At 42.3% G+C, this 27,763-nt stretch overlaps 1 protein-coding gene and 1 long non-coding RNA gene across 4 annotated transcripts in view; both read right to left on the reverse strand.

Annotated features, from left to right (window-relative positions):
• The window catches only part of LOC117527072 (protein sidekick-1-like), a 747,725-nt gene that overhangs the window by 486,211 nt on the left and 233,751 nt on the right, over positions 1-27,763 (reverse strand). The gene's annotated exons all lie outside the window — the stretch shown is intronic.
• LOC117527074 lies at positions 1,822-15,993 on the reverse strand. Its single transcript, XR_004565423.1, has 3 exons — positions 15,846-15,993; positions 15,393-15,394; positions 1,822-1,834 (listed from the first exon to the last, which is right to left on the reverse strand). It is a non-coding gene; the product is annotated as an uncharacterized LOC117527074 (long non-coding RNA).

The raw sequence follows: 27,763 nt of genomic DNA on the forward strand, positions 1-27,763 counted from the left end.
TGGTATTTATCTCTGTTTCTGTGGTTTAAAGCGGATAAGAGTCTACGACTTCTGCCGAACAGTATGCTAGCCCAATGCAGCTAACTCTACTTCCCCAGCCAAGACTGGCACCCGTTTACAGCTGGATAGACGTCGATAATGTACTGTAGATGAAATGTCTTGTCCATGCACATACAGGGCCAGGAATCAAAGTCAGGTCTCAATATTAGCAGCCCAACGCCTTATCCCACTGAGCTACCTCTTCAAATGTGTTAGAGAAAGGTTCGTAAGGGATGAAATATTTGTTGACAAGCCACATCCATACCATTTACTATTTGTAGACTGTGTTTTAAATGTAGACTGTGTTTTAAAATGCAATACGTGTTGAGTAAAACTGGCATAATAGACTAATATGATGACGGATCTGCTTTGAGTTGTTCTTACACGACAGGAAAGTCAGACGAAAAAAAAAAACAGGTATTCTCACTGGATATGTCCGCAATGGCTTAACAGCTCACACATGACCTTATGGTGAGACAAAATCAAGACGCTTTTAAAGATCAAGCAAACAGCCTCTTGAACAAGAGACCCTTTATTTTACAACTAGCAAAGCAAATTGTTGAATTTAAAAATGTGGTGGAAGCACTAAAAGTTATCTGAATTTTCTTTCCCCCGCCAATACAATAAAACACAGAGCGGCACAGCAAAGCTTTAGTTTACCCGTGGTTAAAAAGGGCTGCTGGTACAGACTGTTATATTTCCCACTACAAAGAGAATCTTTATCTGCAGACTCTGGATTCAACCCTGAAGTGAAAAACTGACGTCATGACTGTTGATAAGTAATTTAGGCTCTGTTCCTTTTATAATAAATGTCAGGCAAGCCAGGGGATTAATCAGTGTCCATTCCAGCCAGACACTCTGAACCTTGTCCCACAGTCCTCACATTTCATCTGTCTATCACGTCTTTTATTAAATCAGACATCATCAGTCTCCACCAGCCTTGTCCCTTGTGAACCTCAGTTTTCTTTTTATCTGTGCTACCCTCTAACATTGATTTGAAGCTGAAGTGATGCAAAGCACTGGACTCAGAAGTTCACATTATATCATCTGGCAATGTTGCGTTACGTGCTATTTCTTGTTGGCTATGTATGATGTACTTGGGATACAGCTGCAATGGATTGAATCATTTTTCTGATCAGCAAAAAGAGAGGAAACATATATAACTTCTGCTTTGTATGTGTTACACAACTCAGTTAAAGTAGTTAGTGAGCGCAAGATGGCATGGGGGGAAAAAACCTGCAGACACTCAACTCCAGATATTTGATTAGTGATTTTTCTGTGCTTGGAAAGCACATAAAGACTATACATTTGAGGTTGTGGCACCCAAACTGTGGAATGCACTGCCACTACACCTGTGTTCTGTGGACTCTGTTGGAACTTTTTAAGGAGAAGCTCAAGACCTATTTGTACAGACTTGCTTTTAACTAGTTTTATGTTATTGCTGCTTTTAGTTTCTGTATTTTTATTTACATGTTTATAATTCCTGTAAAGCACTTTGTGATTTTATCTTGAAAGGTGCTATACAAATAAACCTTACTTACTTACTTACAATATGCATCAAGCCTACATCAAGCTACCTCCCACAGAGCTCAACTCTGCTTTTAACATGCTCCCCTAACTTTCAAGTTGTAAGATTATATAGACAATCACTGATGACACACAGACATCACAGTGTGGAGCCACATCCCCCGTCCTGAACAAACATATACACTAATTCAGTGTTCATGCAAAAATGTCAATATAATATCAATATACATTTATAAGGTGTCCCCCAAAAAATACAACATTTAAAACACTCGGTTTGACCCTTAAATGCTACAAATTTAACCGCTTATCTTTCTTTTTTACTTGCAGAGACCCTGAAGTGTATGTTGATGCCAAGCAAGACTCAGGAAAATGCCAAGATTAACCATACTACAGCGAACAAAAATTGAGTTTTGGCACCAGACAAAGAGTGTCAAACAGGTACAGCGACTTTATGCTAGACTGACAAAACGCAGGGCCAATATTGACATTGCTATGAAAAACTTCAACCTTTCAGCTTTCTATCCAGCCATAAATTTATTTCCTAGACATATGCTTTGACCATTTTCTTTGCTGATAAAATGTTGCATATTTTTTTGGAACACCCGATATTTGCTGGGTTATTTCTTTCAAGAGTTTTGGACAGAGGGTGCCTTAATGAAGGATGATGTGAAATGGCTGATATGGCTGTAACTGTGCTAACACATCAGTGAAATGAGCTGCAAGCAGGCTGAAATGGACTGCATTTGTATAGCAATTTCATTCATGTGCAACATGGACATACTCACACACTGATGTCAGGCTGCTGCCATGCAAGGACCTTACGTGCAGACTGTGAGCAACTTGGAGATTAAGAACACTGCCCAAGGGCCCATTGTGTGATTTTTTTTGTTCGATCTAGGATTTGAACAGAGCATCCTCTGGTCACAAGCCTACTGCTTTAAGTACTTGATCATCATTTTGGGGAAGGTATGGTCAAGAAAGAATCACAGCTGTCCATGAGTAGTGTGAATGTCCTGTGGAGAGTTATGGTGTTGCATGGCATGCAAGGAAGTGTCCAACTGTGATGACACACACAAAACAAAATTAACCAATGATATCAAGAATAGTTCACCTGCCCGGATGGAGATCCAGCTGTCACAGGAGGTGTGCAATAGAAATGAGGCATGCATTCTGGCCAAATGTTCTGATTTTTATATATTTTGGAAATTTATCACGTTCATATAGTGTAAAGCACACAATTTAAATTAATACAGTTAAAATTCTGAGGCTGAATATATATATATATATATATGTTGTGTGGGCCGCCAGAAGAGGAGATACTGCTGGCCCACCACCAGAGGGCGCCCTGCCTGGAGTGCGGGCTCCAGGCACCAGAGGGCGCAGCCGCCTCACAGGAGCAGCCAGGGTGACAGCTGTCACGCATCACCTGCAACAGCTGTTACCAATCAGCAGGGATACATCAGCAGGACGACGTCTCCACCTCTTTGCCGAGATATCGTTCTACCTGGAAGGTAATATTCTCAGCTGACTGCTTGACAGTAACCTTTTGTGATTTTGTGAGTGATAACAGACCTTTTTTCCAACGAGAGGTGGAGGTAGCTTTCCTGCCGTGCGGATTACTGGGTGCAAACGCGCCCACCTTTAATTGTGTTTTTGTTCCTCGCCAGCAGTACCAGGTCCGACACGCGGAGGCAGTGGCCACCTGGGAATTCGGGACTTGGCGGCTCCAGTATTCCCGGGGTCTGGTGGCGGAGGAAATCGTGTGGTTCCGGTTCTGCTTTGGACAGGTGTCTCCTATCTTCGAGCCTGCCCACACGACACCTTTGTGAATTGATTCTGATCTATTGTTGTAATCTGTTGTATTTGTTGTGCACATTCACAACAGTAAAGTGTTGTTATTTGACCTACTCCATTGTCCGTTCCTTTGCGCCCCCTGTTGTGGGTCCGTGTACCGACACTTTCCCAACATATATATATATATTCAGCCTATATATATATATACATAATGGTCTGTGTCCTGTCCTATTCATTTCCCCAAACCCAATTTCATTGTCCATTGCGATGCTTTAGTGTTGGCATTGTGAAGAACCAAATAACCCTAGCTCTCATGAATACCCAACTGTTTTTCCTCCACTCACATGGGGGAACTGCTTTAACTTCACTAGTTTGAGGATCACGTAAATGCTGTTCTTCCTAATTGTGCAAGACTAGACACGTGAGGTTACGGTGATCCTTAATTATGTCTTCCGGACACCCCACCCCACCCCACCCCCCAGCCCAACCCAACCCTCCAAACAAGGGCAACACAGTGACACACTGTTTGAAGGGCAGACTCCCATCTTGACACACTATTTGAAGGGCAGACTCCCATCTTGGCCAGTGTTCCTCTTACATACACAAATTAATTCAATAACACTGACAAATGTCCTTGTCAAGAAACAATCAGACTTTCATTTTCAACTGTTTACTTCCTTCAATTTTTACACTCATATGCGAAACCATGGGCATAAATAAGGATGTATACAGAAGGTCAAACGCATACTTATTCCAGCACAGATGTTGCCGCTAACTGAAGTGATGATGACTAAGAAGCACAGACATATAAGTGTTCCAGGCATATGCGCTCATTGTTTGCAGAATAATTCATTGTTTAGCATTTCAGCTTCTCCGGGTGGATATGCTGGTTATTTTTTAAAATCTTACAGGTGAAAATTTAAGAGAAGCTTGTGAGCGTGGTCTAAAGAGGCAGTTTTCCAAAATGCCTTTAATCATCATGCTGTCACAAGTACCCTTTGAGATGAAATTCAGGTGCACTTGTTTGCAGGCATACTTTTTTTATATATACAAGAAAAGTCATTACTAGCAGTCGTCATCCCAGTTTAAGGAGCCGCAATCACCAAAATCAAGTACGAATGATTCATTGCAAAACTAAAATACATAATGCAAAGAGACTGGCCAATTAAGTCATTCAAACTGTGGTGGAATAGTACATAGAGAAATAGCGTGAATCTGTGCTTTTACTGAGCAATTTTCTCCACAGATTCATGCAGTAGCACAACCAATCAATACAACTCTACATACAAGGCTTGTTAATGAAAGACTCCCCTACAGTGATTGAGATTCCACCTCATAAACTTGACCAACAAACAGGAAAAAGATGTCAGGATCAAGTGACAAGTACAGACTGTTTCAAATGTATTTGTGGGACCCTTTGACAGCCCTTCTGGCTAAAACCCTGTACAATGACTGCTAGCTGGAGGAAAACACTGAGACCTTATTATGACAGAAAGAAAAAACAAAACCAACTGAGGGAGTCAAGTGGAAAATGCTACCTGATTGGCCAGTAAGAAACATCCCACATGCACCACATTGCCACAGCAAACATCAATAAACTGGAAACTACATCTCAACTGACACAGCACCAAGAGGGAACACACACTGATCAGCGTGAGACTCGTGTTTAATACATCTGATTCCGACCAATGAATAATTTGACCGTTCCATTCTGATCAGGACAGACCTACTACTTTAATATACAACCCCAATTCCAATGAAGTTGGGACGTTGTGTGAAATGTAAATAAAAACAATACAATGATTTGCAAATCCTCTTCAACCTATATTCAATTGAATACAGGCTCGGACTGGTAAGCTGTGATTTTGGGCATTTGCCCGGTGGGCCACTGCACGTTTAGACGTGCGTGGGCCGGCCGTCCCATATTTATAGAGATTATGAAAATATACACCACGCGCTGCTGTCAACACGAGGAAAATCCGTGATCGGTGAAGCTACAGCATTTAATCGGCGCAGCTGCAGAGCCACTTCCTGAATTTGTGTCAAAATAAAAGTTCTGTAGTGTTTCATACACGGCGCAGTCTTATTCTAGGTTTCAGTTTTGTTTCCGTTTGATCACACAACGGAGACTTACATCAAGCACAATGATTGACATGACCAACAGCCAATGACAATGGAGAAGCATACAGGGTGGCCTGGACTTCTCTCCGCTCTTCTACTGATACAAGGTTGGAATCTTAATTAACTGTGCTTTACTTTTGTTAATCTTTAAATGCAACAGCTATGGACTTCAGCTCCTTAATTTGCTGCTGTGTGAATCCTAGCAGTGGTTACACATTACCTCTCTCTCTCTCACTCACACACACACTTTGGAGACACAAATATATATATATATATATATATATATATATATATATATATATATATATATCACAGGGGGCGGGGTCGCCCCCCCCCCCCCCCAAAAAAAAGTGCGCACCGGAGGAGACGTGCGGTCCTGGAAAGCTTGTGTATTTACACTGCACCGTTGTAAGAGACTGACTAAGAGTGAAGAGTGATGACAGTATTTTTTTAATTATTATTTGAACGTATAGACCCTCGGTCAAGTGATCTCCTGCATTCCACACAGAGCCGGTGTTCTGTCGAGATGAGATGTGCCAACTTTCGACACTGAGCTGTGACGTACCTTCGCATTATCAGGACGCCCCCTCGTGGCACCAGGTCCGCGTTTTGTACTATGATCAAGGTGAAATGACAGTGAAAGTGTGTGTTTAGGTGTGTGTTCATGGTGTTTATGTGTACAGTATTTATTCATTGGAGGTTCTGTATGGACGGGTGGGTGTGCGTGTTTGGGGGTGGATTAGTCGGGCCAATAGTGGGCTGGTCCAGAGGAAAAATGCCAGGGCCGAAATTTGTTCCCAGTCCGACCCTGATTGAACACACCACAAAGACAAGATATTTAATGTTCAAAGTTATAAACTTTATTGTGTTTGTGAAAATAATTGTTCATTTTGAAATGGACGCCTGCAACAACATGTTTCAAAAAAGCAGTCAATAAGTGTTTGGGAACTGAGGACACTAACTGTTGAAGCTTTGTAGGTGGAATTCTTTCCCATTATTGCTTGATGTACGACTTCAGTTGTTCAATAGTCCGGGGTCTCTGTTGTTGTATTTTGCGCTTCATAATGCGCCACACATTTTCAATGAGCAACAGGTCTGGACTGCAGGCAGGCCAGTCTACTACCCGCACTCTTTCACTATGAAGCCACGCTGTTGCAACATGTGCAGAATGTGGCTTGGCATTGTCTTGCTGAAATAAGCAATAATGTCCCTGAAAAAGATGTTGCTTGGATGGCAGAATGTGTTGCTCCAAAACCTGGATGTACCTTTCAGCATTGATGGTGCCATCACAGATGTGTAAGTTGCCATGGGCACTAACACACCCCCATACCATCACAGATGCTGGCTTTTGAACTTTGCACTGGTAACAATCTAGATGGTCTTTTTCCGCTTTTGTGCGGCCGACATGACGGCCATGATTTCCAAAAACAATTTGAAATGTGGACTCATCAGACCACAGCACACTTTTCCACTTTGCATCTGTCCATTTAAAATGAGCTCGGTCCCAGAGAAGGCGGCTGAGTTTCTGGATGTTGTTGATGTATGGCTTTCGCTTTGCATGAGTTTTAACTTGCACTTGTTGATATAGCGACGAACTGTGTTAACTGACAGTGGTTTTCTGAATTGTTCCTGAGCCCACGCTGTAAGATCCTTTACACAATGATGTCGGTTTTTAATGCCACCTGAGGGATCGAAGGTCATGGGCATTCAATGTTGGTTTTCAGCCTTGCCACTTAACATGTAGAAAGTTCTCCAGGTTCTCTGAATCTTCTGATTATATTATGGGGTTGTAGACAATAGAATCCCTAAATTCCTTGCAATTGAACGTCAAGAAACATTGTTCTTAAACTGTTGGACTATTTTTTGACACAGTTGTTCACAAAGTCCTGATCCTCGCCCCATCTTTGCTAGTGAACGGCTGAGCCTTTTGGTGATGCTCCTTTTATACTCAATCATGACACTCACCTGTTTCCAATTAGGTGTTCTTTGAACATTCATCAACTTTCCCACTTTTGTTGCCCCGTCTCAACTTTTTTGAAATGTGTTGCAGGCATCCATTCCAAAATGAGCATATATTTGCACTAAACAACAAAGTTTATCGGTTTGAACATTAAGTATCTTGTCTTTTTGGTGTATTCAACTGAATATAGATTGAAGAGGATTTGCAAATCATTGTATTCTGTTTCTATTTACATTTCACACAACATCCCAACTTCCTTGGAATTGGGGTTGTAGAAAACACTGCCTAGTCCACAGAAATATGTGTTAATCTAACACCCAAACTAATGTTGAACCTGTTTGGTACCTTGTTAAATAGGGATGGGGTTTCAGGATTCATTCTTCCTGCTTAGATCACGCTAGTCTTGCACCTGCTCCACCTCTTTACCCATTGGCCAGGACCTATGCAAAATCAGCCACTGTTGAGATGGTAATATTTAAAGCTGCTCCATTTGACCTTCAAACCTGCTCTGCTGAAAACCTATGGGTGATGTCACAGAGGGTTTGTTCTGTAATATATACAGTCTACGGTTTGTAACCTTACCCTGTAGTTTTTCAACCACAGCAGCTAGCTAAGAACTAAAATTTGCCATGAACTTTGGCACCAGAAATGGATTTGTCCATATGCATGTATGAGAATTTTTAACAGACCAGGCATATCAGTGGATTAAGCTGCAAAAACAGTTGGAAAGGTTTTGATATTGAGATATTGTGCGTTGTTGTATATTGTGAGAAACATGAATACACCACTGTTTGTCAGTGGGTACATGAATTCTCAAATCAGAGAACATACCTTGATTATTATTATTATTATTATTAATCTCAAAGAGCTCCATTTATCAAGGAACTATTTTACCCCACGACAAAGCTCACTCTCTTTCCGTGTGTGTGTGTGGGTGCTTATCTCTATATATTCTAATATACAAGCATGTCTCAAGCCAGGCATCACCAGAAAACACAGAGGACACACTCTCCCTGATAAATGCCGGTGGGAGAGTGCTGGAAACACAAAAAAGAAAAAAGGAAAAAAAAAAACTCCACACAGATACAAAAACTGTGAGGAACTGTACATCTCCTCTCTGGAACACACTCATTATAGGACAGGGATCAGAAGGGGTGAAAGGCATTTGACAACTTCAAAGCTAGCCGGGAATTTCAAAGTTGCGAGTTTCATCTCTCAGAGTATCCTTGCAATTTGTAAGTCAATGTGATGTGCATGTGTGTGAGAGAGACTGTGTGCTAATGTTGGGTGTGTGAGGAGAAAGAGGAAAGCATCTTTGTGAATCATACATGTATGTATGTGGCGGCGCACACACACACACACACACACACACACACACACACACACACACACACACACACACACACACACACACACACACACACACGATTTAATATGTGCCACTGATTGTCTATAGCAGAGAGGCTCAGTGAGGAGTGATTGATTGGTATTCTCCGTCCTGTACGCTTCAGTTCTGTTCAACTACAGATAAAAAAGTAATTTCAGGTAGGGGCGTCCGCCTCCTTTCGCCCTCCTCCCCTCCCCTCTGTTGCTTGCCCTCTAACTTCTCCCATACTTGTTCTTTGATGAACTCCGTGAGCCCCAACTCTCTCTTTCCCTTGCGTCTGTGTCGAGGCGCGCTGCCCCTCCATCTCCATCTCAGGCTGCGCCTCTGCTGTCGTTTAGCGCCGCAGCCGATGATGAAGTATTCCATCATTCCCCCCACGCAGTCAGCACTTTTATTCATTCACTCCTTCATTTCAATCTCTCCATCTTTCTTGATTTCTTTTCTTTCCTCATTTATATCACCCTTTACGGTTATGATGATGGAGGGTGAGCACACGCGATCACATGCACAGCATTGTAACGCAAAAGGCTCATAATATCAAGACGCGCGCGCAGCCTCGCAAAATGCTCAACATACCTCTGCTGACACACTAATCTATCTTGGGTTTCAGCTGTGCACAACAAATTGGTAGAGGTCAAGACCTGCTTTCCTTTCGTCTGCAGATGAGATGAGCCAGAATTGTGCCTCCACCTCCGCTCTCATGGGAGCATCACATGCCCGTATTAAACCTGACATAATCGCTAATCCGCATTCACTCATCCACCGTAATGCAACGTGCCCCGTTGATCCAGGTGTGCAGACTTGAGCCCCAAGAGCTCATAAATTACAGCATGGACAGACACAAAAACAAAGCGCCGCCAGCCCCGCTATGGGCAGTTGGTGAGGAAAAGCCGGGCAGTAAAAGAGGAACGAGTGATCGAACAGACGGGGAGCGGGAGCAAAGTGATATGTGTCAGAGAAAGAGAGTAATTGAGAGCCTGAGCGTGTGTTTATATTTGATCGAAAAGCGATGTGTGCAAGTATGAGAGGGGAAAATGAAGAAGAGAAATGGAAGACATTATATGGGCTTATTGGAAAACAAAAGAAAAAGCCATTTCATGCATGCAGCCCATCTGCCAGTCTTTCTGAAAGCTTATCAGCACACACCATGAACAAACCTGATAAACGATCACATGCAACAGTGCCACAGAAATGGACATGTGTTCTATGTCTAATGTGCGACGATATGACTAGGAGAGCGTGATTGGAAAAGACGGCCTGGCTTAGAAGTGCAGAGCCACATGAACTGACAGGAATCAGGAAATCAATTGTAAGATCAACCTAACCTGGAAAGCCAGGCTTTCAACCAGTTCAAGGAACAAAAACGGAGCTAGAAACTACATATATATAAACAAACATTTATTTGAAATTGTGGTAAATGGTTGATAACATTATTTTTTCATTCCTTTATTACAAATTTAAATATTTTCTGCTGGAAATATCTTCGTGTTGGTGTCGAGATCATTTCCTGTCTTCCTGTGAACATCATGCACATTGTTCAATGGCAGTGACAAATTCTGGATGTGCCAGATAAGGTACAGTAAATATTGTGCTGTTAGTAGACATGGGCCGATATCCGGTTTCACAGTATATCGTGGTATGAAAAAGCCACGGTATCAAAACCACTAAAATTTTCCAGTATACCGTCCCTACGGTATGAGCAGGTTATGAGAATTCTTGACAGGCAGAGGCAGCCGCTGTCGCCCTTCCCCTGGCGCGCACCTCTGTCTCTTTTTACAAACAGGCAGCTAACGTTAGCTAGTTCTGCATCATGGCTGAAGAAGGCAAAGCCTGCACTGAAATTTTCCCTCCGTCTAAAAGGACCAAGTCGGCTTTTTCATTCTATTTTCTGCAGAATAACCCTTCAAACCAAAAATGGTGGCAACAAAGCACCGTAGCTATGGCCTGTGATGGACGCGGAGCAATTTAAGATACCCACAAAAGATTATATGGAAGGAGTAAACTTTATCCCATCTTTGAAACCACTGAGAAGTGCAAACGGTGGACTCGAGTCGTGCTTGTGGTCGACCAAATTTCTCCCACAAACATGTCAGGAAGGACAAATCCATCTATTCCAAGCACTTTGTTGGTGAAGCTGGGCCAATATTGAGCATCCGGAGTGCCGGATGTTAGTCCAGCCACGTTTCTCCCTAAGCAAGTAAGTCATGTATCTCACGGGGGGAAGATGCTACATGTCTAAAAGAGTGACTGTTATTTTGGTATTTTCTCTAAAGTTATCAGTGGTATAGTGCTCATAGCGGTAGACATCACATCAATTAGTGTGCCTGAATCATGCGCGCTTCATATGCAAACAGCCATAATGTTGTCAAAGCACATTTTAAAGTTATACATAATACCGTGAAACCGCGGTATTTTTGCCCACGGTTATCATACCGTCCAAATCTCATACCGGCCCATGCCTAGCTATTAGATTAGATTAGACAGAATTTAATAATCCCTTGAGAAGACTCCCTCAGGGAAATTGAGATTCCAGCAGTATTGGACAGTAGCACACAGGATAAGAGCACAGGAAGTATCACAAGTAGAAGTAGGTGTTGTGAAAGTGTAGGTACACGGACCCACAACAGGGGGCGCAATGAACGGACAATGGAGAAAAGTAAGAACAAGTTTTACTGTTGTGAAAATAGCACAACTGATACAACAATTAGCAATTTGTAAGCCGAAATCTGCTGGTGTCTTGTGGGCAGGCCCGAAGGTAGGAGACGTCCGTCCTAGTTGAACCGGAACCACCCAGATCTCCTCTGCCACCGAAACCCAGAAGTACTGGAACCGCCAAGTCCCGAATTCCCAGGTGGCCACTGCCTCCGCTCGTCGGATCCGGTACTGCTGGCGGGAAAGAACACAAACACACAGGTTGGGATGCGACCGCACCCAGTAGATGAGAGGGGCAAAGCCGCCTCCACCTCTTGTCACACTGAAGCAGGAAAGGTGAGTACTTATCCGAACACTTGGCCTTCCGCTGTCCTGAAAAGTTTATAATGTATCGTCACAAAGATACAGTATCTGTTGCAGAGGTGATTACCTTAAACTCAAGGTGATATCTCAGCACTGAGGTGGAGACGCTGTCCTGCTGATATACCTCCGTACTGAGTGAAGTCAGCTGTGTCCAGTAATGGTGACAGCTGTCATCCTGGCTGCTCTCATCAGGCGGCGGCGCCCTCTGGTGCCTGGAGCCCGCACTCCAGGCAGGGCGCCCTCTGGTGGTGATGGGCCAGCAGTACCTCCTCTTCAGCGGCCCACACACAACAGTAGGAAACAGTTTGCAAAAAGTAAATACAAATATGAATACCAGAACTACTGTCATACTGGCTACAACTGCTCCTCTCCTTCCCGTCCTCTGTCTTCCTGTTACTCCGCCTGCTATGTACCTTAAATGTTGGTGTTCACCGTCTGCTTCATCAATGTGTAATGGACATGTTAACACGTAAACAGAAACATTGTTGGCAAAAGTTAGCTAGCTCCCGTTGGCCTCAACAATGTGCCCAGCATAATATAGCTACCTGCAGTACTAGCAATAAACTACTGAGTAAAATATGGCCTATATCAACAGACATACAGTATTTAGAACATTCCAAAGATACATATTGTTATATCACACAGCTTACATGGAATGTTATTTACTGCCATTTTATTTGGCACTAACCAGTTTGGGAACAATAACTTTAAAGTGGAACACTGGAAATGTTAAAATATAGATTCTGCTCAGAACGAACCAACTGAAAAAAAAACCCATCTGGTTTGAATCCATGCTGTCAAGTGTTAATCACACGTCAGATGTGATGTCCACGTTCATTTTTATCATGTTTGAGGTTGATTGCAGTAAACTATGCAACTGCAATCACATTTGTATAAGCTTTCATCAAGAAAGGGTGGGTGTAACTACACTTTATTTTGTTTCTCCGCATCCATCATGACGAAGTGACTGCTATTTTGCCTCACACACTGTGGCAATCTATCAGAGAGTCGTAACTCCAGGTGTGACACCATAAAGACAATACTGAGCTGAAACAATAACAAAAGAAAAATGTCTGAAAGATTTAGAGAAGTGCAAATCTGTCCATAATCATGTCATGACACAGTTTACAATGTAGAGTACCAGACTGAACAGAAGAGCTGGATTGACATCCAACAAGACAAATTAGATGTTATGTCAGCTAGAGATGAATCTGACAGCTACAAAACTATGATCTTGTGGCCATTTTACCTGAGTGTGATCCAACATGCAGGCGCCTCAGACAAATTCTCTAAAGAGCCAAAAACGTCAGGCAGAAATGGTTTAGGGTCAGAAACTCTATTTGACAACATCAAAGCATTTCCAGCCACGGACATGGAAGACTGGCTGTGGCAGATTTGATTTCCACTGATAAAATTATCTGAAAAATACGAACGGCTTAGAGACTGGTGAATGTGGATACATTATACCATAATATTAAACAAAAATCTATGTTTGTGCTTATTATTAATAATCAATTGAGAATAGTAAGCTATCTCACCAGCTGACAGAGCATCTTTATACTCAGCCAAACAGTCTTGCCATCATTAATAAACTACCTCCAGCCCTGATTGATGCCGCATACATTCCAGTTTATACATTTATATACAAGAACTCGCAGCTCATCAGTAAACGAGTGCATCTGCTTTAGCAGGGAGTCTTTAAGGGATCAATACTCAGCACAGTGCTGAACAGGGGGATTGCATATGTCAGTGCACATGCCGGAAGTAGTCCTGACCAGGGGTTAAATGAAATAATAATAATAATTGTTGTGTGGGCCGCTGAAGAGGAGGTACTGCTGGCCCACCACCACCAGATGGCGCCCTGCTTGGAGTGCAGGCTTCAAGCACGAGAGGGCGCCAGAGCCACTGGGAGTGACAGCTGTCACTCATCCTCAGGACCAGCTGTCACTCATTCATCATCATCACCATCACCATAAAGGCCGGACTGCAACTCCACCTCCTCGCCGAGAAATCAGCTACCATTCAGGTACTTTTCTCTGCTGACTCAAAACGTTGAGTAATAATCTGAAGTTCTTTTGCAGCCGTTATCCTGTGGTGTTTGCCTTATCTGTGGGATTGGCGTTTGGTGTGATCAGCGACGGCTTCGCTTCACACTCCAATCAGATAAGTGGTTAGACAGGAGCTGCACGAGTGTGTGATTGGAGGTGGAGGTTCTCCCTCCTTTACTGAACACTGACTGTGAGATTACTGAGTGTGCGAACTCACACTCATCACGACTGTCTCTGTTTTCTGCCAGCAGTACCGGGTCTGACTGCTGAAGACAGCGGCCACCTGGGGCGCAGGGCTTGGCGGCTCCGGTGTTCTTCAGCTCCGTTGGTGGTGGAAGCTGTGTGGGGATCCAGCTCTTCTCTCGCCAGGCGTCTTCTATCGTCGAGCCTGCCCACACGTCACCTGGTGTATGATTGACAGTCCACCATATTGTTATTGTCTGTACATCGCTGTGCAATTCACAATATTAAATTGTTACTTTTGGCTTATCCATTGTCCGTTCATTACCGCCCCCTGTTGTGGGTCCGTGTCACGACACTTTCACAACAAATAATAATAATAATAATAATAATAATAATAATAATAATAATAATAATAATAATAATAATAATAATCTGACTGAAAAGATTTTTTACAGCCAAATTATAAGATGTTCACATCTACCTTTTTATTGAAAGCCTTTTGAAATCACGTCCTAGAGTTTAAGGTAGAACAAGGTGGAGACAGCTAAGAAAACAGCAAATTTTTGTCCTACTGAACAAGATTATATTTCACTCACTAACCATTGCTGCTCTTTTCTGATGCCGCCATCAAATCATACAAAGACTTTAACATACGAGATCTGTTAGAAAAATATCGGACCTTTTTATTTTTTGCAAAAATCTGATGGATTTGAATCACGTGTTCTTGCATGAGCCAACCTTGAACCTTTGTGTGCATGCGTAAACCTTTTCACACCTGTCGATTGCATCATTTCCTGGTAAGCAGCCTTTGTGTGGGACGTGTGCAGTGCGCTCAGCGGATTTTCATTTCAAGGAAAAAGACGGAACGACTGGAGCAGTGCCGCATCAAATTTTGCCAGAAACTGGGCGACAGCCAGGTGGAAACCATTCGGATGATTCAGACGGCTTTCAGTGATGATGCTCTGGGCATCACACAGATTAAGGAGCGGTACAACTGGTTTAAAGACGTCCGCACAACGGTGGAGAGCGAGCCACGCTCCGGTTGGCCATCAACATGCTGAAATGACCAGATCATTTCCAAAGTGAGCGCTGTGGTGATGCGGAACCGTTGTGTGACTATCCGAGAAATTGCGGAAGAGGTGGACATCAGCACTTTTTTGGTACATTCCACTGTGACAGAAGATTTGGCCATGAAAAGAGTGGCGGTGAAATTTGTGCTGAAGCTGCTGACAGCAGCGCAAAAGCGCCTTCGTGTTGAAGTCTCACAGGACATGCTGAGACATGCCCACCTCTTCCACAATTTCTCGGATAGTCACACGACTGAAAAGTCACCGAAAGCCGTCTGAATCATCATCATTTTATTTAATTTAATTTTTATTTAATTATTTTATTTTATGTTGACTTGTTTTATGTAAGGCGCCTTGAGACGGCTTTTGCTGTGATTTGGCACATTATAAGCTAATTAAATTACATTAAATTAAATTCAATTACCTTGTCAGTGATGGGGTAAACTGTACATATTTAGAGGTTTTAAGAAAGAAAGAAAGTTGGGGACAAAGCTACTTTATTGCTGTTTTTTAATGGAAATGGTTTGAGTGGGTTGGTTTGTCTACCATGTAAGTTTTTTGTCTGCTGCAGACTCGGTGGGTTGATGTCAGCTTGAACTTACTAAACTTTCTCGTACTTCCCGTCCTTCCAAGATTGTGAATCCACTTGTTTCTAAGCATTGCATTCTTAGGAAAAACACAGACGTTCACATATTTATCTCCACGATGGTTACTGAAGCATCCAGAGACACAACAAGTAATCCCTGACATTCTGAGCCTTTTGTTTACTTTCTGAGTGTGTCTGTGCATCCACAGCAGGCACACATATCCCACAATCCCCTGTATGACCAAAACCCTATATGGCAGGTATGCAATCCCGGTATTAAACTTGTCAGGAGCACTATTCACAAACCATCCCAACTAGAAAGGGATTCAAGAACCTCCAGTAAGCTAACATTCAGCTCAGTTAAAGGCTATGGGTCCAATAAATCATGCTGACGTATCAAGTACGTCATCTCGCCTGTTACAAATTAACAAGCAAATGAGCAGAAAGAACAAGATGATCTTGGCTTCAAAAGGTTGGTAACTGTTGTTCTGTATGCAGCTGACCAGAAATGGCTCATCTTCGGAATTTCATTGTTGTCCGTGACAACGTAAGAATACAAATTGATGCATCAAGATGCAAACTGCTTAACCGACTGTTAAAGCTGAAAATGACTTGAATTAAAATGAAGAAAAAAATTTATGCTGGCTTTGCTCTTTAAAGTAAATTGGCAACACAAGGGTTATATGAGTAAGAACAGAATAAACAATGGATATTTATTCAAGGGAGCAGGCAAAGTAAACAAGCACAATGACAGCATAAATGCAGCAACTGCTATCGTTACTAGCGGCCTCTTTGCATACAAACTCCAAATATCACTTTGATAAAGTCTGGGTCTAATTAATCAAGCAAACAGCAGGAGGTCTGGCAGCTATTCGGCAGTTTCTCCCTAGTTGGATCTCCACAGCAGTTGCCTCTCTGTTGAGACTGTCTATTGGCTCAGGGGCTTTTTGCATATTAAAATTGTTCAACAACACCTAAAGCAAAAATCGAACACTGTAAATGTTAAGCAAAATATTTTTTTCACTTGTGTAAAAGCAGTTAAAATCACCATTTCTGTTCTTGGAACTGAGAAGTTGTATATGCCTAGAATGTACTCTCACATTCTGAAGACAATTACTTTTATGGGAGGAAAAACTATTCATCTAACAAATCCAAAATAAAAGCTTCACAGGAAGCATGTACAATTGTACATGTGGGAATAGAATCCATTAACACTCCAACCACTATCCAAAAAAAAATCCAATCAACCTGATCTGGATCTTTAGGATGGGTCCAGACTATCACATTTTCTGGAAGGTGGAGCAGATTAAATAATTTAATTTGTAAATTAGTTATTTATGACACAAACATGTATTAGTGAGCAGAAGCTAATGGGCTAAATTATGTTATTGCATAAGGCACAAAGAATTCAAAAGTAAACTCATTCTTGTCACTAGTGAACAAATGTCTGTGTTAGTTTGCATCACTAAAAGTAATTAAACATTTTAAAACTCACATTTTTAAACATTACACATTACACATTTACACATTTTTAAAACAATACAGTTATACTTACCTAAGCCTAGCTATCCTCCTAGTTCTGGTGTCCCGCAAATAAGTGGCTGCTGAGTATTATGAAGGTTAGGTTATTCCCTCTTTTCATTCAAGTGGATGTGAAGGCTATTTCCTCTATTTGTTCAAGAGTGTGGTCTTTCAGTTTGAGAGCATGAGTATTCATCTCACTAATAACTCATGACCTTCTACTTTTTCTTCTTGTGTTATGGCGGATGCCATCTAGCTCAGTGGTGCATTACCACTACTTTCTGCTCCAGAGTGTGAATCACAGTACCTCACTGAGATCAGTATACAGGAGCAGCTTGTCATGCATTTAGCTGATGTAAGCTGAAATGTAAGTTGCTTTGAAATACAAGTAACAGGACCAGCCAAACAAGTTAAAAGAATAACAAACAAACAAACAAAGGAAAAAAGTGACTAATAGTCCGGAGAAATCACAGGACCACAGCTAGACAGACACATTCACTTGCTCACTCACACCTACAGACAATTTATAGTCTCCAATTCACCTAATCTGCATGTTTTGGAAGTGGGTGGAAACCAGAGTACCCTGAGGGAACCCATACAGCCATGGGGAGAACATGCAAACTCCACAAAGAAAGGACCATGTGGGAAGCAAACACAGGATCTTCTTGCTGTGAGGCAGCAGTGTTAACCACTAAGTCACCACGTTGCCCATTAATTCTACTGTGTTTCTTAAAAATCAAATAACAGCCTTGAGTAACAAATAAAAATGGAGTGGAAATTGTTTTGCACCATCTCTAGAGAGATGATGGATGACGTGCAAGTGTCTCACAGAACCAGGCTCAGGTTTAATTTCTGACAATTATAAAATTACAAAGTATATTTGTGTCTGTAGTGAGGTGGAAGATGTGGCACACCATCTTCAGGAGACAGACAGAGAGAGATGGAGAGACCAACACAAGATCTAGCTAGGATGTGGAGGATTAGAATGGGCCTCTAGTGGGCCCAGAGTGAGAGAGCAGGAGCTTTCACATTTTTAGCTATTTCCTTCTGTGCTAGTAAACTGGCAATGTCTTCTTACCATTTTGGCCCTGTCTGTCTGTACCCGCTGATGACCTTTTCACAACAAGCTATGAAAAACAAAACACACACCTCCTTGCAACAGAGTTTAAAGAGTTTTGTAGAAGAAGTAGTATAAGCATCTGAGAAAATACTACCAAATATCCCAAAAAATTTTGGGGGAAATCTGTCACAGCAGGAGAATAGTCAGCAGTGAGTCTTCCTCCAGAGGTTAAGATTCATAAACCTGTTTTTAGTCATGAGTGTGAGGACTGTAGTTTTATTTTTGCTTGGCTTGGTCCTTGCCTGTGCCCCGTCATGTAGCAATGTATAATGTCTGTGGAGGAAAAGCAAACTTCCTCTCAGAGTAGTAGTAGTAGTAGTAGTAGTAGTATCAGTGTTTTATCACCTGTACTTGACATGCTGCCAAATAGGGCTGAGCGATATTGCAAAAACTATTCTGATTTGTTGTTCCCATATGGATATGACAGTTTTGAAGAGTATCCTGATAATGACTGGAACCAGAACAAACTACAGGGTTCATTAAATTGATGTTTGCCTTTTGTTGTATTTTCTTTAGGGCCCCCTCACATATACTGTGAGTTTGGTCGACAACTGGTCCATACGGTGAAACAACACAAAACAGTTCGAAATTAGCACACCACGAAACATCGCGCCGACAGGCAGGCATGCACAAACCCAGTGCGAGAGTTTGTGCATGCACTGGTGTCTTTCAAGCACAAACAGTGCGAGGTGCATCTATGTGTAAGAAATAAAAAATAAAACCAACTGGTACGTGTGGAATCACATCGTGCCACTTACGTGGAATAATTAAAAAAAGAAAAGACAAAAACACACCACCCACGGGATGCGAACTCATGCCTTTCAAAGCTCTGATTGCTAGTCAGCAAGTTTACCACTGAGCTATAGAGCTGTCCTTTGAAAGTTGCGGGAATCTGCCTCATATCAGGAAGGACATGGAAGTACTACAAAGAAAAAAATAAAATTACACACCATATAAAAACACCGCATATGATTCATTCTGTTCCTCTGTAAATGACCCATGGTCACAGACATACAGTCATGAAATGACATGAATGAGAAGCAGTTCACTTGTCTCATTCAGTGCACATCTGCTGGTGTGTCTCCAACTGGCCGTGCGTGTGTCTGTGGACGACGCACCGCAGGACCCGCATCATGTGGAACAGAGGTCACGTTGGTGACGTGACAGTGAGATCACCTGCTGCATGTTCTGATTGACGGCCCGTATCAGCCTGGGAGCAGCCCGCCCATGTGTGCGCTGTGCGCCTCGCTCGCTGCAGCACGTCGCCACAGTGAAAATATGTTTTTATTTATGTCCACTTGATAACAGCAAACAGACCCGCACATCACAGTGGGCAGTTGTTTGTCCAAGTCCGTCCAAACACGTACGACGTGTCCACCTGGAATGTCCCAGATCCACAGATCTCTACAGCCGCTTCAGTTTGAGGACACACCTCCTGTCATCTCAGCGCACACACCAAAGCCACACTCGTGTGGGACAAATTCTGGCGAGTACGAAAGCGATTGTCTGCAGTCTCTTGTCAAGCCAAGAGTGCGACTGGCCACACATTTTCTAAGTGCCATGCAAGCGGTGTTAGATGTTCGTGCATGTCACCTGGAATTTGGCCAGCACCTGCCGCAAGAGGTGTGATGGTTCGCACAGGGCACACTCTGTATTTCAGGCACTTATGTGCACAATAGTAATAGCACAGGTGTCCGAGTTATTGGAGGCAGGAACAACATTACACGATTTGCACACAATCCTGCATTATGCGCACTAAGTGTGCACTTTGTCCAAACTTCGAACTATGTGTGAAGGGGCCCATAGGGAAGCAATTTGTATATGAGGCTAGAAAGTGTGACACAAATAAATGTTGTCGTCACCATTGTCATTGTGGCAGCAGTGCATGTCTAGAACTGTAACTGTGAAAGCTCAGGGTAGGAGAATCTCGTATTGCAGAATTCTTTGCTGCACTTCAGTGCAGCAAGTTTTGAGAAATGCAAAATCAGTGTTCACACAACTGGGCGTCTCTGCACTAAAATAGATTATCCGTCACTGTCTATTAAAGGTAAAACAACATCCAGTTTGTCCTGTCACAGCAACAAGTGATAAAAACTTAAAATGTAAAACTTTTTGATGGCAAGTGCCACTGCTGTGTTCAGATGCCGCAATGGTGGAATTTCCATCATCCCATCACTAAAATAATGAAACATCCGGTTGACACATCTGCTGGCCACAGCCAACATGTAATGCATTACAGAGTTCTTGGGGTGGACTTGAAAACTGTCCAACATGTAACTTGCCGAGACTCTTAAGCTGCTAAACAGTTATGGATACTAGAGTGGCTGCAAATACTGACTGCGGTAGTAAATGATTTGTGCAGCAAAGCAATTACTCTGTCATGAGTAATACTATACTGTATATGTACTGCATTACTTTTAATGTCAACATGTTATGTTTCATACCACCAAGCAAGCAGTCAAATGTATTTTACAAATGTGATTTTACAAAACAGCAACAGGTGTTTCTGTATTATGATGGACCTCATATCTTTAATGAGATACTAAATGAAGATGAAGAAATAGAGCCTTTATTGTCATTGCACATACATACAACACAATTTGTCTTCTGCATTTAACCCTGGCATACAACTTCAGATGTAGACGTGGTGCCTTGGTGAGGGGAAGAGAAGGCGCAGATCCTAATAAGCATGTTTTTGATTGTGGGAGGAAACCCATTAAGTGCTAACCCACTAATCCACTGTGCCGGCTGACAGGTGAGTGCAAATGCACTTACAGTACAGTATTTGTTATAGTGCACCTAATGTTTATTTAATATGTGTAAAAATGTATTTGCTATGGTTTGAAAAAATAAAGGAAATTACATCAATGAAGATTCTGATAGAGAGGAAAAAGTCATCATATGACACTGAATTGTGTGCTGCATTTTACTGCAATACAGATACAGCAGCCAGTTGTTTCACAGAGGGGAGGAGGAGAAATGTAATCACGGGAGTCCAAATCATGTAATTTTAGCTTTTGTGCAGAATAGTTGATGTGGACTGGAGACAGAAGGACAATTGCAGACTCACACCTGTGCACTGCTGAAACTTTTATAAAACCCTCTCTTGCAGGATCTTCTCGGACTGATGATGTCACCTATAGCAGGAATGGCACAATCACTCTGTACTGTCTGGGTGCTGAAGACACAGTCATGGTGAAAGCATAACATTTTTCATTTCTCGTATGAAACAGGAGGATTCAACACCTGCCAAAATGATCTCTTGGCCACTGCAGGACTCCCAAAATGTCATCCCACAACTAATTTATACACAACAGCCTGCATGAGGTCGATGCATACTTCATCAGACAGCCTGTCTATCAGAGAGCCCATCGAAAAAAAAGTGTGGGGTGCTGAGGTATGTGTGTGTGTGTGTGTATGTATATATATATATATATATATATATATATATATATATATATATATATATATATATATATATATATATATATAATATATACACACACACACACACACACACACACAGAAACTTTCCAACTTTGACAGTTTGACAACTGTGTCAATCTCTTGTATTGATAGTTGGCTATGCAGTTATGACAGCCAATGGTGGGCACTGTTTTTTTTTGTTTTTTTTACTTCCAAGTTGGACTTTATTGACATTATTTATTGGGTTTTCAGATGAACTTGAGGAATACACAACAAGGAAAACTCAATCACAGCATCTAATGTGGAAAAATGCCAAACCAGTATCCTCAAGTTAAATGATCCTTTTTGGAGTAGCATTAAAGGATTATTAACCGAGCAAGAGAGGTTAATAATTTGTTTATTAAATGGGTATTATATATAAACACGCAAAGTTACAGTATTGCCCAAATATGAAAGCTGCTGACGGTTTGGGCTCGTAGTCAGACCTGTTCACTTCACGCCCGTGAAGAACTTGCTAACAGACAATCCGGTCGTTAGCTGGTAAACTTTCAATCTGTGGTTTTTTCAGATGCTGTGTAGATATTTATGGAGTATGTTCAACTTGGTTTTTTCTCATTGTATTTTAGCTGTCTGGTTTGTAAAGAATGTGATACGCGTTCCAGAGCGAGCGTACTAGCGTTGCAGAAGGAGCATAGCGTTGCAGTCATATAATTAAACAGAATATTTCAAGGCGATCTTTCTTAGGTATTACTCTTTGAATACTCACAGGCCACTCAAATTTCCAAGATGGCTGCCATACTGGAAGGGCATTGTTCTTTTGGTAATACACATGCATGGACTTGCCCAATATAGGCATCAAGTGGCATGTAGACACTGAAGCCACATATAGGGACATTAGGGAACTAAACATCTTTTTGTACATTCCCAAACCTCAGACAATCTTCAAGCCATGAATGGAGAGCAATGGCTTTTCTCAGATGCATTGGGATTTTGCATGACCATGACGTGTGTCTTGGATCAGAGACCACAATGAAGCATAGTGTTTCTTTTTTGTTTTGCCCTGACAAAAGTCATTATGTGTTCTTGTCACTGACTGGTGAGCGACACTTTGGATGGGAAGCAGCACTGGCAAGAGTATCCTCTTTTTGGGCAACATGCTCGCTTTCAGAGATAGATGTCACAATTCCCCATCAGTGTTCATCTCTCCCAACTCCCTTGAACTCATCGTGGTTATGAAACATTTCGCAACTGCTCCGTTTGCAATTTGCTGATATCACTGCACTTGCTGATTATGACATGACAGAGGAAAGTAATGGTGTGGTGGGCAATGAAATGGACTACTGTTGGGAAGGTGTCGTAACACGGACCACAACAGGGGGCGCTAATGAACGGACAATGGATAAGGAAAGGAGTAACAATTTAATGTTGCACAAGTACACAACGTAAAACAAACAAAGGTTCTGCCAATCACACACAAGAGGATTGCGGCAGGCTCGAAGATAGGAGACCTCAGATGAACGAAGAGCCGGGACCCACACGCTTCCACCACCAACGGCCGAAGAACACCGAAGCCGCCAAGCCCCGAGTCCCCAGTGGTCTCTGTCTCGTTGTCGGCCCTGGTACTGCTGGCAGAAAAAACAGAAGGTAGTGAGTGTGAATCCTCACACCCAGCAACCTTGATTATTGATTCTTGTGGAGGGAGAGCCTCCACCTCCAATCATACACACGTGCAGCTCCGAAATCCAGTCAAGGAAATACCACCAGGAAAAAACAGCTGCAAAACAGATCAGATTATTTTGACATATAAGTCAGCAGAGAGATTACCTTGTATTGTAGGAGGTTTCTCGGCGAGGAGGTGGAGTCGCCACCCGGCCTTTATGGTGATGGTGATGATGAGATGATGAGTGACAGCTGGTGTTGAGGATGATTGACGGCTGTCACTCCCAGTGGTTCTGGCGCCCTCTTGTGCTTGAAGCCCGCACTCCAAGCAGGGCGCCATCCGGTGGTGGTGAGCCAGCAGTACCTCCTCTTCGGCGGCCCACACAACAGACTACAGTAGTGGAGGTGAAGAAAGAAGTCAACAGGTTAACCTGTAGGTACCATTGAAGAGACTAAGGTGTGAAGGATTGGAGAGATTTTGATTAATATGAAGTGTTAATTGCGATTAGAGAATGGGAGGATACATTTCACAGTATCAACCCTGTAATGCTAACCAACTCTGTGCACAAAACCACAGAGGTGGTAAAGATGGATAAGGTTTTACAGAGAGATTCATTGTTGGTAGTCTGTAAAGAAAACACACGAGATTGGTATTTTCCATTGGCGGGATGGACAGCATGTGGATCTGATGCATAAGAAAGCTGTTAGGAGTATTGTTTATGGTGTGTCGTTTCTACCAACCAGCCTAAGGCCACACAAGCGATGTTGGGGGACAGTTAATGTTCACTCTGTGAAGATAAGCTGTGAATGAGATGTGCTTCTTAAGAAGGTGTTCACTTGATACAATGGAACTGATTTAAGGATAAGGTTTAAGTTTAGAGACAGTGAAGGGAGTGAGGGACAGATGACTGACAGGCCTCACTGATATGTTCCAGATTTGTTAGCATGCAGCTCGCAGTCTTGTCCAGTTGTTGGTGGTAACATACCAATAGGTTTGACAACTGCCAATAAACCTGAAAGAAGAAGAAATATCTATGGATTCTTTCCCAGTCATGTTGTTCTTCACTGGAGTCGGGTTTGTTGAAGGTCAGTGATTTTAATATATTAGCTGAATGTTTTACAAAGTCATGCCACTCTGAGCACCTCTGACCCTGTCCGCTCTCAGATGTGAAGCAGAGTAGGTCTGATTAATACTTGGAGGCCACTTCGAAATACCGAGATCTCTGAGTGTATTCCTCAGTGTAGAAGTGGGGTTGCATCAGTAAGGGTGTATGATATAAAACTTTAACCAAATCCTAGTTCGGATCTTTATCAGGTCTGCTGTGGCAACCCCAAGCGACTGGGGAGCCATTCGATACAAAAGAGGAAGACGACATTTTTTAAGAAGATTAAAAGTTAAATATTTCCAGATTCTGCATTGAAGCAGTTTAGCTGACTTCTTTTTTTTAATTGCAGATAGCCATCAGTAGCTGAAAGGTGGAGCCATGTGGGGTTGCTTTGAATAAGAAGGGGACTTTGTCCCCCGCATGAAATGCAACAGGAAACTGAATTACTGCAACATAACCACCAGCTCAGCCAACCACTGGAGGACGTAGAGAAACTGGCGGTGTATTGGGCTCTGTGCCAGTAGGAGGAGAGCCCTGCAAACCCTAACCTCCTGTAGATGGCTAACTTGCTACTGGGCAGTATAGCACGCCACCCCCGACAACATGGAAGCAACTTTGTGGAGGTGCCCGAAACGGTCCTCTTACTGCACTATTCATCAACAAATCAATATATAAATATATCAATATGCTGCCACATGTACTGATATTGTATCGGGAAATGTTTGTGAGTGAATACATCAGTTCGTTCGACAGTGATGACAGTCCTGCTCTCTGCAAAATGTGACAGCTTTTGTACTGAATGTTTCGGCTTTAGCATGTGTTGCATATTATGGGAATGAATATTGTGCACAACCACAAGGACTGTATCTGACTAATCAATGTTCAGAACAAACACAAATTTCCTGTTCCTTGCTCCATGTGTAATTTTTAACATGGCAAAGCACACAATCTTAAAAATGAATTCTGGCACCTACAGCAATCAAACTGCCCAACTGTACCTGAACTGCAACCTGCCTAATTTGTGTGACACCAGATGGCAAAAACTCATATGCTGGAAGCTTGTCTCACAGCACTGATATGCATGTGTTTAAAAAAATATACAATAGATGTAACAGTCAGAAAATATTAACATACTGTCCATTTAAACGATATGCTGCAGTCTAAATAATGGTGACAAAAGCTAATTAACTAAGGAAGCGTTTTAGCTATTATCATGCAGCCAGTGTTACCCCCACTGTCAAGGAAGAAGGCAACGTTGGACCGACCTACACACCGGAGCTCCCTGAGCACCAATATCCCACGGCGGGCCGCTGGGACAACACAGCAGAGACGGGTAATAAGCTGCAATCTCACTGTGAAAGCTGGCGTGCAAGCAGGACAGAGATGGATGGTACAGTCGGAATATGGTTCTCACACACACACACGATGTTACACAATAACACAGTGCTTTTCAAGCCGCAGCGTGAAGATGTATTGCTCAGTGCAGTCTAATTTGAACATTTATTATAATTACAGACTTCCCTGTTTTGATCCCATCAATGTGCTTGAATGAGAGCTGAGTCACAGGCTTGATTAATCAATTACACAACTAACTGAAGCAATCTACAGTGCATCCGGAAAGTATTCACGGCTCTGCACTTTTTCCACGTTTTGTTATGTTACAGCCTTATTCCAAAATGGACGAAATTCATTCATTTTGCCTCAAAATTCTACACACAATAACCCATAATGAGAATGTGAAAAAAGTTTTTTTTTTTTTTTTTGTTTTTTTAGATTTTAGCAAATGTATTAAACAAACAAACAAACAAACAAAAAAACTATGAAATCACATGTACGTAAGTATTCACAGGCTTTGCCATGAAGCTCAGAATTGAGCTCAGGTGCATCCTGTTTCCACTGATCATCCTTGAGATGTTTCTACAGCTTAACTGGAGTCCACCTGGGGTAAATTCAGTTGATTAGACATTATTTGGAAAGGCACACACCTGTCTACATATAAGGTCCCACAGTTGACAGTGTATGTCACAGCACAAACCAAGCATGAAGTCACAGGAATTGTTTGTAGACCTCAGACAGGATTGTCTCAAGAAACAAATCTGGGGAAGGGTACAAAAACATTTCTGCTGCTTTGAAGGTCCCAATGAGCACAGTGGCCTCCATCATCTGTAAATGGAAGACGTTCAGATCCGCCAGGACTCTTCTTAGAGCTGGCTGCCTGTCTAAACTGAGTGATCAGGGGAGAAGGGCGTTAGTCAGGGAGGTGACCAAGAACCAGATGGTCACTGTGTCAGAGCGACCATCGTCAACATTCCTCTGTGGAGAGAGGAGAACCTTCGAGAAGGACAATCATCTCTGCAGTAATCCACCAATCAGGCCTGTATGGTGGAAGCTATGTCACTTTACTATAGAATCTATTTTCATGATCATCAAATCGTGAGTTATTTATGAAGGAATATGTTAAATTGGACTTGTTCCAAACTTTTTTGTGTTTTAAAAGACAGTGATTGACAGATTTTAAACTGTTTTACACAAAGGATTACCAAACAATGCTTCAAATACTGTCTTAAAGAAGGCTTTAAATGAATATAATGGCAATAAAATTATTTAAACTGTCTAAAATCCATATACGTGAGAGAATGGACGCGCGGATCTCCTTTAACAGTGGAATATCCGGATAAATGCTTGAAACCGACTTCTTCTGAAACTTCTCTGTTCTCTCACAACGTCTTGGATCAATAGAGCCTGAAATGTGGAGGTTTTCAGCTTTGAAACAGGCTGACGACGGCGCCTGGAGCGCTGTGCGACGTTCCCGCTCCGTGGGAAGTCCTAAAGCGACAGTATCCCCTCAAAATCTTTCAGCAGCCGTTTAAAATTTCACCGAAACCAGCTTAATTTTTCAAACCGTGTCCACTTCGATGTGCCTCAGAGGTTTAGAAACAATTTTGATCAAACAAGCGCCAGTCTCTCAGCAACTTCTCAGACAAAGGAATTCCGACGAGAGGCTGGCCGACTCCTCCACAAGGAGTGCTCACAGGCGAAATGACGTCACCGACCAGGCGTGGAAAAACTCACGCATGCGCACGAGGGTTCAAGCATGTCTGACGTAAAAACATATGAATGACTCCATATAGTTTTTGAAAAAAATAAAAAGGACCTATACTTTATTGACAGACCTCGTATAATTAAATAGGTCACATTGAAACT

The sequence above is a fragment of the Thalassophryne amazonica genome, chromosome 15 (assembly GCF_902500255.1).
Source record: "Thalassophryne amazonica chromosome 15, fThaAma1.1, whole genome shotgun sequence".
In the NCBI taxonomy this organism is placed as follows: Eukaryota; Metazoa; Chordata; class Actinopteri; order Batrachoidiformes; family Batrachoididae; genus Thalassophryne; species Thalassophryne amazonica.